This window comes from Chionomys nivalis, chromosome 17, assembly GCF_950005125.1.
Source record: "Chionomys nivalis chromosome 17, mChiNiv1.1, whole genome shotgun sequence".
Lineage (NCBI taxonomy): Eukaryota > Metazoa > Chordata > Mammalia > Rodentia > Cricetidae > Chionomys > Chionomys nivalis.
This window is the reverse complement of record NC_080102.1, coordinates 49,695,777-49,708,632: the sequence shown is the minus strand read 5'-3', so window position 1 is coordinate 49,708,632 and position 12,856 is coordinate 49,695,777. Positions and strand designations below refer to the sequence as shown.

At 44.8% G+C, this 12,856-nt stretch overlaps 1 pseudogene; it reads right to left on the bottom strand.

The window, feature by feature from the left end:
• Positions 1-8,807: 8,807 nt before the first annotated feature.
• LOC130888400 (SH2B adapter protein 1-like) lies at positions 8,808-10,971 on the bottom strand (annotated as a pseudogene).
• Between the last annotated feature and the right edge of the window lie 1,885 nt (positions 10,972-12,856).

Genomic DNA, 12,856 nt, shown 5'->3' with positions numbered 1-12,856 from the left:
TCCAAATCTAGAGGTAGATATACCGTCTAACTCAAATACTTCTGGACATATACAAAATGGACTCTGTTTCTTACTACAGAGACAATTGCTCATCTAGTAATGTTGCTCTATTCCCAATATTTCCCAATGGGAAGCAGCCTAGATTCCTAAAGTAATGAAACTGAGGTACTTATACATGTTGAAATTTTATTCAGATGTAAAGAAAAGTATAAATATACAATTGAGTGAAGTAACTCAGCCCCCAAAAGACAAAACTTACACATTCCCACTCATCCATACATTCAGTTTTTAGACTTGTTTGTTAATGTGGAGTAACTATAAACTAGAAAGAGACCATTTTGGGGGTAAAGAAGAAAGGGGCGGGAATAGCAGAACACAGATGGTGTGAGGGGCAAAGGGGACTAATGGGGAGGGAGGCTCAAAGGGTGGGAGGGTAAGGCAAAAGAAGGAGTGGGAGGAGAGCTAATTAACACTAAGGACGTCTGAAACAGTGATATAAAAATGATTATATGTATGTCTATATTTAATTGAAATTACCCTCCATAAGGAAACTGCTCCACCTAGAAGCCATGGGTTACCAAATAAAAATCTGAGTGTCAGGTGTGGGATGCCTCCTCTAGAGCTGCTGGTAAGGGGTATCCTGGAGACACCCCAAACACTACACCCTATTGCCATTGCTCTTGATTGCCCACCAACATTTGGTCCCTGGTTCTTGGTACTGTTTGGGGGAGGATAAGGAACCTCTGGGAGGTGGAGTCTTGCAGAAGGAAGTACTTCATTGGGGGCGGGCTTTGAGATTTTACAGCCACACCCTACCTCCAGTTCACACTCTCTGCTTCTTTTTCTTTTTTTTTCTTTTGTTAAATTTTACATACCAATCCCAGTTTCCGCTCCCTCCCCTCCTCCTACTCCTGCACATCCACTCCTCAGAGAGGGTGAGGCCTCCAATGGGGAGTCAACAAAGTCTGACACATCACTTGAGACAGGACCAAGGCCTTCCTCCATATATCTAGGTTGAGCAAGGTATCCCTCCAAAGAGAGTGGGCTCTGAAAAGGCAATTCAAGCACTAGGGATAAATCCTGGTCCCACTGCCAGTGGTCTCATAGTCCTCCCAAGCCACACAATTGTCATCCACATTCAGAGGGCCCAGTTTGGTCCCTCAAAGGTTCCCCTGCTATCAGTCCAGAGCCAGTGAGCTCCCATGAACTTAGGTCAACAGTTTCTGTGGGTATCCCCAGCATGACTAGTACTCCATTGTATAAATGTACCACTTTTTTTTCCCCATTTTCAGTTTATGGGCATCTAGGTTGTTTCCACGTTCTGGCTATTATGAATAATGCTGCTATGAACATAGCTGAACAAATGTCTTGTGGTATTGATGGAGGAAGGTCATTTGTCAATAAACAAACTGCCTTGACCCATTTGATAGGCCATCCCTTAGGTGGGTGGAGTAGACAGAATAGAATGCTGGGAGGAAGAGGAAGTGAGCTCAGATGCAGGGCAGCTCCTCTCAGAGGCAGAAGCGATGAAGCCAGCCGCCAGGTCAGACATGCTGAATCTTTCCTGGTAAGACTGATGCTACACAGATTATTAGAGATGGGTTGATCGGGATATGAGAATTAGCCAGTAATGGCTAGAGCTAATGGGTCAAGCAGTGTTTAAAAGAATACAGTTTATGTGTTGTTATTTCGGGGCATAAGCTAGCTAGGCAGCCATGAGCCGGGCTGTGGGAAGAGGCCCATAGCTCCTATTACATGGTATGAGTATGCATCCTTTGGATACATGCCCAAGAGTGGTATTTCTGGGTCTTGAGGTAGATTGATTCCCAGTTATCTGAGAAACTGCCATCCTGATTTCCAAAGTGGTTGTATGAGTTTGCACTCCTACCACGTACTCCGCATCCTCTCCAGAATATGCTCTCGTGGGTGTTTTTTATCTTAGCCATTCTGCCAGGTGTAAGATATCTCAGGTATCTCAGAGTCATTTTGATTTGCATTTCCCTGATGGCTAAGGATGTTGAACATTTCCTTAAGTGTCTATCGGCCATTTGAAATTCTTCTGCTGAGAATTCTCTGTGTTTTCTTTACTGCCCCTGTTTCTAGTCTTGAACTGTTTTAATTGTTTGCTTCACCTTTTTGATTGTTTTTTTATTGGTTTTCTTAGCTTTTTAAAAAGAGATTTTTTGATTTCTTCCATTGTTTTTTGTTTGTCTTTCACTCTATTTCTTTAAGGAAAATTTTCACTTCCTCTTTAAGGGCTTCTAACATCTTTATAAAGCTAGATTTAAAGTTGTTTTCTTCTGTTTCTTCTGGGTTAGGATGTTTAGATCTTCCTGTTGTAGGACCACTGGATTCTGGTGCTGCCATATTGCTTTTTAGGTTGATGTATGTATTCTTGCATTGGTGCCTAGCCATCTCTTTCTCCAGTTGGTGCAGGCAGTGTCTTTGCCTCTGGTCACTCAGCTCTTAGTTTACTCTGCGCAGTCACAGTCTGTTTCCCAGAGAGCTGCTGAGGTCATGGGAGATGGTTGGGTTTAGGGACAGAGTATGATTTGTAGATTATGGGGTCTGATGTGGGGGTGTTGGAGCAGTCTGTTTTTGGTAGACTAGTGCTGGTGATGGAGGGATCTGGGGTTTTGCTTGCGGCCTAGGGCCTAGAAACTGGCCTGTCCAGCTGGGTGGCTGGTCACTCACTTCTTGGTCTGCCCACTCTCTGCTTCTTTTGTGTGGTTTGGGATATTATCTCTCAGCTTCCAGATCCTGCTTCAAGCTTAGGGCAGCCAAGACTGTAGGAAAAATGAGCCCAGTGGTCTTTGCTTTAATTTAATGAAAATTTCCATTTTTGCTAAGACAATCAAATCAACAATGGAGAAGATTTCAAATAAGTTTAGATTTTGCTGGTGTTCAAAGTTTTTATTGAATTTATCAATTTTAGAAAAGGTTTATTTATTTTTTTTGAATTTTATGTGAATCGGTGAATTTTGCCTGATGTGTATGCCTGTGTAGTATGTGCATCCATTACTTGTGGGGGCCAGAAGAGGGCGTCAGATCCACAGGAACTGGAATTCCATGCTTGTGAACTGCAAGTAGGCACTAGAAATCAAATTCAGGTCCTCTGGAAGAGCGGCCTGTTTTTTTAACCTCTAAGCTATCTCTCCCATCCCTGAAGTCATGAATTCCTGGAGGGAAAATAAAAGTTAAAATTAAGAGTCTGAAACAAGAGGATGGTTTTGAAATACTAAGTTTCCATGGTTGCAACTCATGTTTTGGAGGCATCAAATGTGGTTCTCACACAGCGCTCTGGGGAGTTCCTCAGTGTTCATGACCGCTGGTGCTATTGTTTGACTCACAGATATCTATCTTTGGTTTGAAAAGTGTGTGGAGGTATTACTGGGTCTTGGTGGGCATCTTGTAATTTTTTTTTTTTTAAAATGGGATTGAGTGGCCAGCAATTAACTGCTTAGCAATGTAGTATTTTCAGCGAGGGTTTCCAGGATTAAGAAAAAGAAAATGTGTCCATGTACTTGGTTGCTCACTGAAATTAGATTCCTCACCAGAGTTCTTCTTAACAGCAATGGATGCCAGGAGCTTTATGACCACATCTCTAGAGTTAGTGCTTTGAGGACTAGTACTTGAATATAGCCATCCATGTGAAATATCTCTAGAAAGAATCACTTTTACCTTGAAACATACAATGTCAGTGTGCCAACCCTTCTTATGGCCGATGGTGTCAAGGACATAGACCACAGAAGTGTAAGTATGTGCATTGAGACTTTTAAAGTTGAAATATTGAACGAAAAGAGGGAGGTCTTCTGGAAACCATACTAATGTCTCATGCTCAGACATCGTCTCTTCTCTGTGCATTGCCAGAAAAAGCGGAAATATTTGGGTTAATGTGCAATAATTTTTGCTTTGCTATTTCTCAGTGAAGGATAGTACACAGGGCCAGCCTTCCCTAAGCTGGGCTGTGCTTTAGACAGGTGAGACAAAGAAGCCCTTTCTTGTCCTACATACTTAGCTCTCTAAGGGACAAAGTGGTGCATGTCGGCATCTTGGTTTAGACATGTAAAAATGATACACTGAGCAGAATCAAAGCTTTACCCTGATTAATGTGGCATAATTTTCAGTAAAGTTACCTCGAGTAATTATCCTATAACGTCTCCTAAGAAGGTGTCTGCTAGTGTGGTTATAGTTGTAGGCATGCCCTGGAGAGTCAGGCTGTTTTAGAGCCTGAGAGGCACCCCTCTTCTTTGAGGCTTGCCTGAAGAGGGCCTGGCTTCCTAATTGCCAGTGAGTCTGCCTTAAGAACAATATCTCACACTCGGGAGGCTCCACTTCTCCTTTCAAGGCGCTTTACAAATATCAATTAATTGCTTTGAATGGGAAGCTCTGCAGCTGCAGGGAGAGAAAGGGCTCGCGGTGATTGGCCCATTATCAGTTACAGCTGTTGGAAACGTTCTTCAAAGCGTAATTACGGATCTTCATATATATTTAAAGAAAAAAGGAACGGGAGGAAGGCCACCGAGGGTCTTCTGGAACAAATGACTCTCATCTTCCATTCTGTTTGGAAAGCAGCGGCCGCAATCAACAATTATCCTCTCTGGATGGAGAGAAGCGAAAGTGTTACGCAATCCCTATTCCCAAGCACGAAGACGGTGGATCCGGCGGATCCCCTTGAAGAAGCCAGTGTTAGTCCTGCAAATTCTAGTTTGGGTCTGTTTAGGACTAAACAAAAAATTGTTATCAGTAAAGTGGTGGCTGAGGGTCTTTGCTGAATGCGGCTTTATTTGATGTTTGATCTAATATTGGCTTTGTTCTTTCTTGCTCCCAGTCTCTGTCCTCCCTCTCTCCCTCATCTCCCCCTGTCCCCCCCCCTTCCCCATAGGTGAATCTCCCTGACAGGCAAATACGTTGCTAATTCTATTAATTTTCTTATCAAATCCAGCAAGGTAACCAAAGCTTCCAATTTAGTGATTTATTTTCCGCAGTAAGCAGTGTGGAGTGTGCCTTTCATTCTGTGTAATTGACACCGGAGGGAAAGAGACTTTCAGGAGGGTGTGCACTCAACTAACCGTTTCCATTTCAAATGAATAGTGAGCAAACAATTGGAGTGTCCTCTCCTCGGCTTATATCATTTAAAGCGATACAGCTAGCGATTCTGCATCTGAATATATACCAATGATATCTCTGGGGTAGATTCTGACCCTGAAGATATTAAAATATGAGTATAATTACATCCCTCCATAAGATTTGCACTCAATAAAACATCTGAGTGCGCTATGTTGATCACATATATAATGTGATCCTTGCTATTGCACCATCCTGTAGACAATCAGCTTCCCCTTTTCAACCATGAGCTGGATTCTTTGTGAATTAAAGCGGCCCACATAAATGGTGGATTCAGATATGGGAACATTAAATAGAATTTGGTACCAAAGGCAGGGACAAGAATACAATCTTTTAACAGCATGTCTTCCTCTTCCTTTCTCACTCCAACTTCTCCCATGTACCCCTCTTGAATTCATGACATTTCTATAATTATTAGTATTATATATATGTATATATATATACATGCATGCATATATAAACTAGAGTTTAATTAATATTGCCTGTATGCATACATGCTTAGGGTTGACTACTGGGATTGGATCATCTATCAGGGGGCTTGGCCCTAAAGAAGACTGATTCTCCCTTTCTTAGCAGCCATTGATCGCCTGAAGCTCTTCATCTAGGAGATGAGCTTTGTGACATCCCCCCTCTGCATCTTTGTTGGCGTGTTAACTGGTATAGTCATGGTGCAGGTGCAGGCAAGCATATTGTTGATGCAGGTGGGGATGGGAACATGAGAATCAGGCGGGGGAGGGGAAGAGAGAGAGAGAGAGGGAGGGAGGGAAGGAGAGAGAGAGAGAGAGAGAGCGCTGCACTGGAACTGAGGACATTTGAGGGATGATATGGAAACCTAGTCAAGAGGGAACTTTCTAGCATACATGAAAGTGAGCCTAAGGAGGATCAGTAAAAATGCAGCGCCTTTACACAACAAAGCCATCATGAGATCAAGCATCAGATACAGCCACGTGCAGCAAGGTCCAGTGCCAACTACACAAAATGAAAGGTACATCCACACAGCTTGCTTTGGCGTGCCATGGCTGCAGCTTCTCTGTCACAGCTTGAAGACACAGCTCACAGGAGACATCCTGGTCCTTTCACTTTTACAATCCCTTCTTTCTCCTCTTCTGTGAAACTCCATGAATCACTCCTTTTTATTTTTAAAGCAAACTTTTCTCACTTTACATACCAATCCCAGTTCCTATTCCCCCCCCCTCATGCTTTCCACCTTCTCCCCACCCCACCCACCCCTAAGAGAAGGTGATGCCCCCCATGAGGAGTGGCACATCACTTGAGTCAGGACCAAGGCCCTCCCTCCTATATCTAGGCTGAACAAGGTATCCCTCCAAAGAGAATGGGCCCCCCAAAGCCCATTCAAGCATTAGGGATAGATCCTGGTTTCACTGCCAGTGGCCCCACAGACTGTCCAGCCACATTCAGAGGGCCTAGTTTGATGTTATGAAGGCTCCACCACTGCCAGTCCAGAGTCTGTGAGCTCCCACTAGCCCAGGTCAGCTGCCTCTGTGGGTATCCCCATCATGGTCTTGACCCCTTTGCTTATATTATTGCTCCTCCCTCTCTTCGACTAGACTCTGGAAGCTCAGCCCAGTGCCAGCTGTGTATCTCTGCATCTGCTTTTATCAGTTGTTGGATGAAGGTTTTATGATGACAATTAGGTAGTCATCAATCTGAATACAGGGCAAAGCTAATTCAGGCACCCTCTCCAATATTGCTTGGGGTCTTAGCTGGGTTCATCTTTGTGGATTTCTGGGAATTTTCCTAGTGCCAGGTTTCTTGCTAGCCCCATAATGGCTCCCTCAATTAAGAAATCTCTTTCCTGGTTTTCCCTCTCTGTCCTTCCCCCCATTTTGGCCATCAAGTTCCCTCATTTTCTCTTCCCCCTTTCCCTTTCCCCTCCCTTATCTCCTCCCTTCTCCCCCTCCACTCCCAATTTTCTCAGGAGTTCTTGTCTATTTCCCCTTTCCAGGGAATCCATGCATATCTCTTAGGGTTCTTTCTCCTTGTTACCTAGCTTCTTTGGGGGTCATGAACTATAGGCTAGTAATCCTTTGCTGTATGCCTAATACCCACTTCTGGGTGAGTACATACCATGTTTGTCTTTCTGGGTCTGGGTTACATCACTCAGGATGATTTTATCTAGTTCCATCCATTTGCCTGCAAATTGCAAGATGTCATTGTTTTTTACAGCTGAGTAGTACTCCATTGTGTAAATGTACTACATTTTCTTTATCCATTTATCCTGGGCATCTAGGTTGTTTCTAGGTTCTGGCTATTATGAATAATGCTGCTATGAACATAGCTGAGCAAATGTTCTTGTGGTATGAGCATGCATCCTTTGGGTATATGCCCAAGAGTGGTATTTCTGGGTCTTGAGGTAGAGAGGTAGATTGATTCCCAATTTTCTGAGAAACCTTCATCCTGATTTCCAAAGTGGCTGTACAAATTTGCAGTCCCACCAGCAATGGATGAGTGTTTCCCTTACTCTGCATTCTCTCCAGCATAAGCTATCATGGATGTTTTTTATCTTAGCCATTCTGACAGGTGTTAAGTTGGTATCTCAGAATAGTTTTTATTTGCATTTCCCTGATGGCTAAGGATGTTGAACATTTCCTTAAGCATCTTTTGGCTATTTGAGATTCTTCTGTTGAGAATTCTCTGTTTAGATCTGTACCCCATTTTTAAATTGGATTATTTGGTACTTTGATTGGTCTAGTTTCTAGAGTTCTTTAAATATTTTGGAGATCAGTCCTCTGTCATATGTGAGTTTGGAAGATCTTTTCCCATTCAGCTGGCTACCATTTTTTTTTCTTATTGACTGTGTGTTTTGCCTTGCATAAGCTTCTCAGTTTTCAGGAGGTCCTATCTATTTATTGTTGCTCTCAGTGTCTGTGCTACTGGTGTTATATTTAGGAAGTTATCTCCTGCTCCCATGTGTTCAAAGCTACTTCCATTTTCTCTATAATGAGGCTCAGTGTGGCTGGACTTATGTTGAGGTCTTTGATCCATTTTGGACTTGAGTTTCTTGCATGGTGATAGATATGAATCTATTTTCATTCTTCTACATGTTGATATCCAGTTATGTCAGCACCATTTGCTGAAGATGCTTTCTTTTTTTTAATTGTATACTTTTAGCTTCTTCATCAAAAATGGGCCCGTTCAATGTCAATATCATGGGTGCTCAACACCCACTTATGAATATCTTCATTTTTAACAGGTGTGATGGCATTACGGATGACGGTGTTGAGTCTCTCCCAGTTTAGCTGTTGAATAAGGATACCCTTAGTAGGGTCAGATAGGTATTTTTTAACAGCGTTGGTGACATGGGTCAAAAATTCAGAAAATGGTTCCTCAGCCTGCTGGACAAGATTGTGGAAATAGCCTACACTGTCCTGGAGCATACAAACTTTGAGGGCCTGGAAGGCTAAGTTGGACACTTGTTGGAAATAGGCATGCAGTCAATCATGGATTATTATACAGGATCAATGTATTGTCCATGACCAGTAGGCAGATCAAAGGTGACATTAAGTCAAATTTGCAAATTTATATGGGCTTGGGTCTCTGCTGCATCATCATAAGCAGAGCGCCATTGGAGGAAAACTGAGGGGTCAAGGACTGCCTTCAACAGGGAGATCCAGTCATAATGGGTTTGAAGCTTCATGACTCATTGTCTGAGTACTTACTCAAAATAACAAGAGCTGGGGTAGCATTAGCCGCCCCTCATACACCCCTGTAAGGTTCCTAGTCTGCTCCTGGCCCTGCTGCCGCTGGGAGGGTACATGGCTAACAAGGACAATATCACTGGAGCCTCCAGACTGTACAGGGGTGAGATGCACCCGGAAGAGCTCAAGCATATCAAGTATAGACTGGAACCACAGATGTGAGACCCGACAATGACCCTCCTCGTTCAGTGACAAATGCAAGTGCTAGGCCCTGCCCTGGAAGTTGAAAGTGAGCACATATTCACCACATCTTGTCTTACTGTGATATACCAGGAAGACACCATGGGAGCCAGTGCCTCCTTCCAGCACTAACTGGACAGCCTTGAGTTGAGAGAGCATGCATGGAACCAAGGATATCCTGAGAGGGCTGATCCCTCTCAGTGCCCTCTGACTCTCCCTGGAACAGCGATGACCCTGTCGCTGCTTCTGGAGTATCGAGGGGAGGGGAGGAGGTTGAGAGGGGATGAACTGTCCCTGCTGGGGGCTCCTCCTCAATAGGAATGCAAGGGGCAACTCAGGAGGATGCAGTTCCATTGAGTCTAAATGGGAGGCAGCAATGGAGGCAGAACAAGGGGGAAAGGATGCTGATGGCTGGTTGAAAAGGCCTCCATCAGTCCCCTGCAGCAGGTGGTCATTATTCTTGCTGGGTCCCAGCAGCAGATCCTGGCTGGGCAGACTCTCAATGATTCAGGCAGGGCAACTCCATGCTTTCTGCATTATTCCTTGTGAGGAAGGAGGTCCCAGGGGCCAGGGGAACGGTCATGGGACAGGGGCTGATAGCAGGGCAGGGTCCTGGGCTTATGCACTCCTGGATGTCAACTTTCACATGAAGTGCATCAGTTGTCTCCAAAATGTGCTCTGAAGTAAAGTATTCTACCATAACCAAAAACGTGTTCTCCCTGTCAGGCATCTCTAGGGCCGTGGCTTTGTGGACATCACTGATAGTAGAACAGGGAATGCAGAATTGAGGACGGATAGCTTAGGTGGTATGAAGAACTCCAAGTGACTTCCTCCGCCTTCTCTTTCCAGAGCAGACGCGATAAAGCTCCGACCCAGGATAGACGTAGGCTAAAATCTTCCCGATAAGCACTCCTTGGGGTGCTACACACATAAATAAAAATGGGTCAAACAGTGTTTAAAAAAATACAATACATGTGTTGTTATTTCGGGACATAAGCTAACTAGACAGCCATGAGCCGGGCTGTGGGAAGAGGCCCACAGCTCCTACTACACTCTTTCACTTTGGAGAGGAGGCAACACTTCTCCCAATGAGGCTGCCCTCTTCTCCCTGAGATCAGTCCAGCTGCCCCTCCTCTATGACTGTTCTCCACTCCTGCTGAATCAGGGGCAGCTTCTTCATCCCCCATAAAACTGAGCAACTCTTCCCTCTGTACAATTTCAGCTTTGTCTTACAAGGTTCCTCTCCATGACTCAGTCGCAGCCTTTCAAAGTGGTGAGTCCATCTCTCCCCAGGGGATGCACCATCACTAGCCAACCCCCTACCAACTGTCCCAGCACCACCAGAGGAGTTGGAGTTGCTGTTTCCACCTAGGACTGGAGGGCCTGGTGTGGTCTCCAAAGGGCGAGCTAGGGAGGAAGTGTCAATGGCCCCTTGTCACTGCCTCATACAGAACTCTGACTGAGTGACCTACTGAATGGAGGGAAAAACATTTCTTGCAGCTTTGAGGACATTGTAAAAGAGGAAGAGACTGGGGAAGGTAGGGGGACAGCTAGGTTCTCAGAAGATAGAGGTGGGCCTAATGCAGCCAGGACCCTGCCCACCCTGCAGCTGGCAAGGGACAAGTCACGTGGTGATATAGTCTCCACAACAAGGCTCAATGGGACTAAGACAGTTAGGGAGAGTGAGCCCAAGGCCTGGGCCACCTCAGCTTCGAAGTGCTGCAGGAAAAGCTCAGCAAAATGGCCAGAAAAGGTGGCTTCTGCTCCAGGCTCTGTGTATTGTGAGTGGCAGGCCAGGTAGAGGAAAAAACGATGGGTAAGATCCAGGGCAACAGCCCTTGCATGGGACTCCCAGAACTCTTGCCAGCTTGGGGGAGAGGGTGGTGGCAGTTAGTGCTGGCAGAGAAGGGAAGGCCCCATTTTCCAGGGAAGGGGAACAATTCATGATGGGCTCCAGGGGGAGCCCATGAGGAGTGGCAGCAAAGAAGAAAGCAGCCAGAGGACCCATGGTGAGCGGTAACAGCTACATCTTGTTCCTCACGCTCAGCTCCAGGGTCAAGCTGGTGGAAGTAGCCGCCATTTGAGGAGAATGCTTCAATCCCAGAAGGGAAACGGGATTCAACCACAGCCGAATGGCCAAAGCATTTCTGTGAATTAAGAGACTGGCCACCTCTCTAATGGCCTTTAACAGGTGATCATGTAATTGGATTAGTTGAGAAGAGAGACAAGGAGAGAAAGTCCAACAGCCCACACTCGGAAGAGCGGTCGGGACTCCCTGTAAAGTAAGAGAGTGTTCAGATAATCCCGGAGAGTCTCAGACAGCAAGGGAGTCCGCAGGAGGACAAGGACTGAAAGGAGTGGGAAAGTAGTGTTTGCAGACTCAGTGTGCTGCTTATAGTGAGGGGCTTCCTTGGTTTGTTAGACTGCGGCCCTATGCTCACACAGTGTCTCTGGGTGAAAAGGACCTGTTAGAGGTTCCTTTATTCGTTTTACCTCCTGGGTTGTCTGCTCTTATGTGGAGGTACCAGGACAAACCAAGTCATGATGGAGAGTTCCTAACCAAGATGACAAACAGGGGAGAGAAAAGAAAATACAGGATGTGGAGGCCCAAAAATGTGAGCCTATTGCCACGCTGACCAAAGGTCAGAGTTGGAACTCACCTCTATTTTGTTTCTACCTCAAACAAAGGTCCCACCCAGATTTAGATCAGACAGTTCTGCTCTCTCAAAATTATTGTCAACAAGTGTGGCTAATGGCCAGACCTGGTGTATTTTGGGAATAGAGAAGTAGTTATGTTTCTACTTCAAACAAAAGTCTGAGGGTCCAACTAAGATCCCAGTTCCTTTAAGGAGATAATATTGGAAAAAATTCCACCCAGGGAGTGGTTTGCCTACAGAATGTGTTGATCTAGGGTGTAAGTGAAAAGCTTTTATGGCCCAATAAACCTCTCTACCGACACAATAATCCAAATCAGACCAAATCAAACCAAGTTAGAAAAAGCCCAGGTTTAATGGATGCCAGCATTCCTGGGTGGCCTTCCAGCCCCCCCAGAGATGGAGACAGGAAGGAAGACCAGGAAAACCACACATGTTCGTTTTCTGGGGGGCAGTTTAAATAGCCTGTGGGAGTGGTCTTGACCCTCTCTGGGGAGGGGTCACCATTGTGTCATGGTGACATAAAACTATCTAGCACAGTGGTTTATTAAAAAACGTCAGGAAGTTGTTGGAGAAATGTGTTGGTTTGGTAATGAGGTGATTTGGAGAGGGTACATGGGGACCTTATAGGATCACATTTCACATATGAAATTCTCAAGAATAAAAAGTATAAAAAATAAAAGGGTTTAGTTGGGAGCTTACTTACAGTTTCAGAGGTTTAGTTTATTGTCATCATGGCAGGGAGCGTGGCATCGTGCATGGCACTATGGCAATAACTGGGCACTACATCCTGATCCACAGGCTGAGGAACCTGTGCCTGGCCTGGGCATTTGAAATACCAAAGCCCAGCCCTGTGACATACTTCCTTTAACAAGGCCACACCTACTCCATCAAGGCCACACCCATTCCTTCTCATCCTTCTTAAATAGTGCCACTCCCATTGACTAAGTATTCAAATATTTGAACCTATGGGATCCATTATTGTTCAAACCACCTTATTATACATCAAATATAGTAAGGTTTCTTACTTTAAACAGCCTACATCCTGTCCATTGTACTACCCTATGATCTCATAAAAAAGAAAGAAAAGTAAAAACTTTCCCTCAAACCCATTAAACAATGTAGCTTCAGAACTTACCGAAATTATATATCTGGCTATTGTTAAGACACTTAGGC